We start from the raw sequence: 8,466 nt of genomic DNA on the forward strand, positions 1-8,466 counted from the left end.
ATCCTGACATCCAGAGCAATATTTTTAAAAATGTTCTTATAAATCTCATTTGCACATGATGACAGAGGAAATTTCTGTTAGCTTTTTACTAAGGCTGCCTTTTGCCTCATTCTACCTCTGACTTCTCTCTCTACCCTTTATCAACCACACCTTTTAAAACTTCTAACTTTGTAACCTATAAAAGGGACCTGGAGCTGAGAATCATTCTTCCTCTTCCTTCTCTCCCCGCCGGACTACGTGAAACTTAAAACACATCTCATAGATCAGTTTTCCTCCTCTGATGTTAGGCACAGTCCACGACCCGGATTTTCAAATAGCCCAGGCTGGAGTCTGCAATATTTAATCCAGGCAGCTATTAAATGTCCTCTAGTTAAATCAAGAGTATAAGAAAGAATCTATACCGGGATAACGATACCAAGAGCTGTTTGGTGGAGGGAAAGGAGGCTGGGGGAGGGGGCAGACAAATCCAGGGATCCTTTGATTTGAAAAATCCTGTTTTTAGAACTCCTGTCGGAGTAATAACAAAGCAAAGAAACATGAAAGAACAATTCTTTGTTCCAGGATATGGTTTTAATGAAATACTACTAACACACACACACACACACACACACACACACACACACACACACACACTATTAATAACCGCTTCAGAGACTCCGCTTTTCCTTTACCTATTAGGGACTAGGAGGCTCCGTAACGTGATCCTCTCCCCCTTTCCCCCTTTCCTGTTGCCTCCTTCCCTCCCCAATTAAGCCAAAGTGGTTGTTCTGATGAGCCCCGGCCAGCACCGAACCGCAGGCTGAGGCTTCCCCTGGTGTACCGGCTCCCTACCCCAGCGCCCGCCTTTTTGGGCAGAGCCAGGCCCATGGGACTTGGCTGCGAGGACCGCATCTTCTCCTTTCCGAAGGCAGGCAACCCCCACCTTAAGAGCAAGCTCTCCTGGTCTCCGGCTGGGGGCCTTCTTAAGACCCCAACAAATGTGGCACCAGGAGGATGGCTTGCCCAAAGTTTGCCTGTCTTGTCTTCCTACAGACCCTGCTCGGCGCTTTTTTGTTGACTTAACCACCCAGAGGGATTGCAACTAAGACAGCAAACGGGGTTGGGGAGGGGAGGAGAACGAAGAAGCAGGGGGTGGGGACCGCCAGAGAAAAAGCAACATCATTTGGGAAGCGGGGAGCAACCTTTTAGGCAGCAGGGATGAGGCATTTTAGCAGCCGCATCTGTCATCTGTAGCAGTGGACAGATAAAACCATTCCTGATGAAAGAGATTCGTTCATAAATCACTCGTAAGAAATGGATTGTGAGGAATAAAAGACACGTGTCGAATAATCTAGACCCTGGAGCCTGTTCGCCGCCGGCGCGGTTCCCAACGCCCTCCATAAACGCGCTGCGAGCGAGCGCATCTCTCAGCTGGGAATGTCTGCGGGGAGAGGACTCTCCTTCCCGATCCTCTCTGCCCCCCAGTCCTGCCGTTCCCCGCCTCTGTTTCAGAAGCTGACCAGGCCATCCCTGTTCGGGATTTCAGGAAATTTCAATACAATCGGTGAATTCTAGGTTGACCAAGGAAATAGCAGGAGGGAAGTTGGCGTCTTTTCATTTCTGAAGCGACAAAGTTGGTCTCTTGGGATCGAATATATCTGCCCTCCAGGTCCCCTCTTAGTGTTCTCGTCCCCCTAACGATCTTTTCCTCCGAAATGACGCGGACATTTACAAAGAGTTGCAAACCTAACGCTGGCGGGCGAGTTCAGCGAGAGCTAAAATTGGCTGGGCGGGAGCTTTCTGTTCCGGGTTTTCCAAGTTTTCGGAGGAACAGCGCTTTGCAATCAGGTTTCCGCCCTGGAGTAATATCTAAGGAGCGATTCATGTCCTCTACCCTAGGACCTAGTGGATTCTCTTTCCCCGTCTTCCACCTCCTAAGCCCCTGACTCTCGCACCTGCTTCTCCAGGTTGGAAAAAAAAATGGCGAAGGCGAAGGTCCAGTCCCGGTGTGTAAAGCCCGGGCCAGCTGTTCCGAGGACCCCAGAAAAGCGTATTGGGCTGGTTTAGAAGCGCTGTAGCCTATCTCCAAGAAGGCAGTTGATAATGCTAAGAAAAACTTTGAGATTTGCATGGGAAATTTACAGCGAAAACTGCCTCACCCTTTCCTCTACTCTCAGTTTTAGCATCCTCCAGATAAGTAGGATTTTGCATATAATAGGTGTTTATGGTTCCAGGAACTGCACTTTGATCTAGGATTTTGGGGTGGAGTGTCTAAAGGGTCTCTAGACGCTTGTCTGATTTGAATGCTTTTCAGGATGATTTATGGCAAAAGGCGCATTTCTGACACTTCCATATGTCAAAGCTCTTACCTTCCAAGAAGGGATGAGGGAAACTTGCCTTCCATATCCACGAGGGTGGGAGCCCGCGCGCCTAACACGGCTGCCTGCGGGTCTTCCTAAACTGACCGTGTGTACGGGCGTCCTTCTGGAGCAGCCGATAACCTTTCTCCGCCTTTCAGCTCAGGAGCGAGGAGGGACTTGCTTTTAATTACAACAAAGCTACAGAGGGAAACCAAGTCACTCTCCTGCAAAGCTAGATTTTTCCTGTAACTCTATTTTGTGCAATTAACCACCTGCTCCCCGCCCAGTTGGTGGTTTGGCGTTAATGCAATCTGACCCCCAAATGTGAAGCTGGGCAGAATAAACCCTCCGTTGGGAAAGCCAGTGGTGTCAGCCTCCGGCCTCAGCCTCTGGCCGCCGCGGAATGAATCGCAATCCTGGTTCCCGTGGGGCGGAGACCAGCGCAGGGTTCAGAAGCTGCTGGGGAGTCAGGGGGGAGGAGGCGATGTCTTTCCGAAAGCTCCCTGCAGGCTCAGAACCTCGAGGCCAGGCCAGGAAAAATAACCCTCCCGACTCAATTACTTCGAGCTCCACCGTGAAGCTGAAAAGCTGAAATGTGCGCCGCGGCAGGGGGGCAGGTCAGACGGGGCGGACGCTCGCGCGATTTTAGGGGACCTCTAGGGCCAGCCGAGCTGAGAACGCGCTGAAGGCATTTGTCAACCTGAAGCTAAAGGTGGGCCAGACCCGCAGTAGCGCCGCGGACCCTTTTCTCAAAGGAAACGGGGTTTTCCAGTTATTTTTCCTCCTTTGAAATGTAACAGATTGGGGACGGGGAATGGGGGGTTTTGCTTTCTTTTTTTCTTTCTCAAAGTGAAGGCAAATTAAGGAAGGAACTGGCCGCGGAGGCTAGGAGAGCAGCTGTTAGGAGGGTCTGGCCAGGGCATTGCTTACCCAGGAAGGTTTACCCCAGAGTAATAATCTGGTTATTTACTTAAAATCCTACAAGACTGGAAATCTGTAATATTTGGGGAACAATATCTGACTATTTCAGTCTTTTTTGATGAAGCTACATCCTCCTTTCTCTTTTCAAGTCCTGTCGATGTTAGTAACTTGAAGGTCAGCGGTTTGCCTTCCCCTTGAACAATAAGTCCGATTTCCCAGGTGAAATAAATTAATTAATTCGAGACTCTTTAAATAAACTTATTTTCCAATGTACAAGCTTTCCTCATTCTTCATAATGTTACAAAACAAAAAACCAGACCAACGCTAACTGGTGTATGTAGAACCGATCCTGATTTGATAAGCTTAATCATATGACAAAGGTCTACTGATTATTCCCTTCTCTCTCTAAAGAGACAGCCAGAAGGGTTTTTGAAAGTCACTGCCTTTTTCCTAGAGTTTGATTACTATTTCAGAAGACTCGGGTCACCTCTTGCCTTTTCTGTATGTACATATTCAAAAGCATAAAAATATTAAATAAAAAACTTTCCCAACTTCAAACCTATCAAATGTTTAGCAGCTGAAGGATATTCATCTTTAGGAGGAAGGCCAAAATGTCAATAAAAATTTAATTGTTTCTGAAACATATGGGAACACTTACAAGACCCAAAACCTGATACTAAGTATTGATATTAAGAGGAAATCTTACCATATACTTTCATATTTGCTGATCAAGACCTTATACCCCCCAAAGGTTCCTGAAGCCACAGAAATCTTTATTCTTCCTGATAGGGTTTCTAAAACTAGCACGAGCAGCAGGTTGGTGGCCAAAGGGGTCACCTCTATTTTGTGTAAAAAAAAAAAAAAAAAAAAAAAAAAGTTAGTATTGAACTTCTGTATGTTTGGCACTTGTGTTCTGTATAAAACTGTCTGTGATATTTGTGGTAGCAAATAATATTTTACTGTGGAATAGGGAGATGTTATACATTGGTGTGGCCATTTTTGTTAACAGCAAACACAAATTGCCTTCTGAAATGTTTCTTACAAGTATTCTTCCTGACCTATAATTTTGCCAGACTGAGATGTGGAGACATTGGGAAGTGACACTGGTAGTGTTATTTCCATAGTTGGCTGTGACAAACAAGACTGATATGTGACCTAAAGTGAACTCCAAAATATAAGTAGAATCTTTCTATAGCCACTTCTTCTATTCATAAGATGCAGTTTCATTTTCATGTATAGCTTCCAGAAGACATTCGATTTTATAAACATGCCACTCAAACTTCAACTGTTAAATTTCAGGTTAGTTGGCCGGTCAGATCAGGAGCTGCTCTGGGACCATTCCTCTGATAAACCATGGGAACTGGGTTTTTTTGTCATTATTTCCGATTTTCACTGTGGTTGTCTTCACAATGCTTTCAGAAGTTGCTTTGGGTGCCTCTTTCTCCCACCTAAGACAAGTGGTTTCCAATGTCAACTTTGAACTCATGGTGATTTCCATACTTTCTCTGTTCCATTATTATTAGGGCTCCGACATTGGAATAAAATTTCTGTTTCTCTCAGTGTTTAGATTCATTTATTTTAACCATTTAATTTACAGGAAGGACTTGAAGCCCAATATGTTTGAGACATTTGCCCAAGAATGATTTGGCCCTAGTCTAGCATTCTTTTCGCTACTTGGAAGCATGATTTCTGAACTTTGAGCACGATAGTAAAATCTAAAATTGGCCTGGGTATGAGAACTACTCGTTTTCTTCAGCTGAACAAGGATTCCCCAAGGCTCAGTATCATTTTCTTTTACTACAAAGTTTTAGATAAGCCAAGCAGATAACAAGACCATGATTGTCTCTTATATAATGAGACTGGACACTACTCTATGTATAGACTTAACACCTGGTGAGTTGTAAAGGCCAAGTTACAGGAATAAGAATTACTATTTAGCTATTATATCATTTCATTTTCTAAGACTGAAAATGAATATATTTAAATTAAAAATTCCAGTAGTAATATTTTGAGTACATGTAACTTTCTAAATACTTTCAAATTCATTTTAAATTTTACAATTTCTGATACAATGCCTTGCTTGTGGAAAAATGCCCCGAGACCATTATTTTTGCTTTTTATAAGGATAATTACCACTAAAAATACTCATATGAATTGAAACCTGATAGAAAAGGAAAGATAATTTAACTAGCATGTGCAGAATTGTTTGTTGGTCAGAAAAACCAGGAGTGCCGTTTGCCCCATGGGGTGATTATGGAATGAGGCAGAACCAAAGGATAATGATCATGAGTGGTTTTGCCTACTCTGTGCAGATGATCCCAGAGGCCTTTTTAACCTGTGATCTGTGGTGCCATTCTTATATCTTACATGCTCTCCTAGTGGGTTTTCATGAATTATTGATGTAAAGAACAACCTGTAATCAGAGTATAGGTAGCACATTTCACAAAAGTAATAACTTATGTAAAAAGTGTGTGGACTAATGCAAATGTGCAGCCACAGGTGACTCTCATTTATTCCTGTAAATCATGTACTCAGTTATCTAGCTGTATAAATGGAGTTAAAATTGTAAATCAGTAAGAAGTAATGTTGAAATGTTCATTCTTCCTCAAGCACTTTTCTTCAAGTGACAGGCTGCATGGCTGGCCACTATGACACTGCCTTCAGTTGAAAAATGAATGATTATTCAGTCAACAAACGTTTCTTGGAGTTCTGACTACGGTCTAAGGGGCAGAAGTGACCATGCTATGCTCATGATAATGAAGGAAGAAGCCTCTAATCACAGAAGCGTGGTCTCACCTGTGTATATTTTGCTACATGCGCACTGGAGGTCTCTGTGCGCATGTAGCAAAGGGCTACCATATCTACAGAACTAATGGAAGTGAGCCCAAGAACATTATTTTTTTTCCATTTTCTATTTTATCTTTTCATCAATCTGTAGCAAAAATTAGGTAATTAGCAGTCACTTATTAGACTACATGCTTTTGGTATACAGGTATCTGTCCAGCTCAGTGATGTAATTCTAGCACTTTGCTTAGTGCCTGGCACATGGCATTTTTGCTCATTTGAACTAAATATGCTAATTATCACCATTATACCAATAGGACATCCTGGGCAGAAATGACTGAAAAATAACAATACTGACAGTCCCATTTTATTATGGGGGGGGGGACAGGAGGATTAATACTCTTCTGAGTTTATATTTAGAATGAAAGCCCAGGTAAGCACAAAAGATGTTCAAAAACATTTATTAAAACATGATTCGACACTTACTTTAGGTGTTTTATATTTAAAATGGCTGTGGAGCCCAGAGTTGCCACTGCCTTTGTGAGTTTTCTGTCTAAATAAGTAAAGGGTGTCCCCCTTTTCTTCAGGGCTGATATCTTATTGTACAGAGCAGGGCTTATTTCAGGCCTCTTTGCACTGTGGACCAAATGCCCTTGTTCAGTGAACATCCCTCACAACCATATGTGGCAGCCATGGTATCCCGAAAGTAATAATTATTAAGTCTACTAAGAAATTTGGCTAGTATATTATCAGTGCATTGTAATGTCTGTGAAATCAACTCCATTTGTTTTGTGTAAGAGCTCCACATAGACTGTCCACATGTGATTCTTGACCAAACTGGAGCAGCCTGTCCAGAAGGGTCTGTCTTTTCTCCTGATTCAGCCAATTAGGGTTCCATTTTCATATATTCCTGTGCAATAAACAGCTCCACATTTTCTGTCCCGTTCTGAAATAGCATAATCACTGATGACTAAACAGTACATGTCAATCAGTATCTGCTGAGAAACTGAAACTTCAAGTTATTTATTGCACATATACACACATTATTCCAAACCCAAGAGTGGTGGTTTAGAGACTGAAATGTAATTGATTGTGAATTGAAAAGAGGCATTCTAAAAAGATTTTACCATTTGTGTGATTAGTATGAATGGAGGGAGCTGCTTCTCCACCCCCATACTTCTCCTGCCTTCCCCCCTCACTGCAGGGATGCGGTGAACTTGTGTAATTTAAGGCAGGTGGTCCACATAGTAGGCTGACCACAGAGGATGAAAGAGTGTGTATTTGATACCCTGACTGCTGCTCTTTAATAGACTTTAAATATACTCTGACTATTATTTGGCTTTGGCTATTACATTTATTTTCACTTTCTTTCAAAGGCTTTACTTTTTCATTTCGTCATTTTCCACACACTGAAATGTAACCCTGGTCCAATGGCACCAAATGGAGGATTTATCTATATTGTCATCAAACTAAATGCAAATGAAATATCAAAGGGGAGCAGAGGGCACCACTATAATGGTCTCTTGAATGCTGAGAGAAAATGTGGGCATTTTTCTTTGCCTAAGTAGTAACAACACTTTATTTTTATATAAAGCCTTTTATCTGAGAATCTCAAAAGGCCTTCAACATGTCATTTGGGTATGGCATTCTTCAATTGGCTGCTCTTTGTCTCTTTTAGTGAGAAAATATTGCTGTTGGATATTTCATAACTGAGCTTGCACTTGGGTATGCACAGTCAAAGGTTGGGTGTTTCTTGAATGGATCAAATAAATGACTAGTTATGACACACTCGAAACAACCCCGAGAGGAAGATGAGTGGCAAAGGTGATTATTAAATTTGCAGGTGGAGCAGTTGTGACACAGCAGGGTTAAGTGACTCACCTGAGGGCACACAGTGAAGTCTTTGTTACTGCTGGAAACAGAAGCCCATGTACCATTCACATGGCTGTGCTTCTGTGATATCCCACTTATCTGCTCCTTCTTTTTTCAAAAGGAAAATCTCGAAGAAAAGGCACTCTTGTGCATATAAGAAAAAGTTTCCAATGCAAGGGAGAAAAGAGTAACAACTTTGGAAATGTCAAAGATAAAGAAACATGTGGACCTTACTTTTCCAGAAAAGCACACATCTTCTAGTGAAATTAATGAGTATAAACATAGAGAGATATTGCTTGCACATAGAAAGTGGGAGTGTGATTTTTAAAAAGTTTACTTCCTTATAAGTAAGAAAGCATGTGTTGATATCAACCAGGGAGCAAAGCCATAATGCTATATGGTATATACATATATACACATACATATATATGTATAAATACACATATATATAGATGGATATATATGTATAATTTTTAATTAAGCTACTTGCACATTTTCAAACTTGAAAGCATTTTTCATTTTTAACTTATTTATAGCTATTTTATTCTGT

Source organism: Sapajus apella, unplaced genomic scaffold, assembly GCF_009761245.1.
Source record: "Sapajus apella isolate SASKATOON/1434 unplaced genomic scaffold, GSC_monkey_1.0 scaffold19, whole genome shotgun sequence".
Taxonomy (NCBI): domain Eukaryota; kingdom Metazoa; phylum Chordata; class Mammalia; order Primates; family Cebidae; genus Sapajus; species Sapajus apella.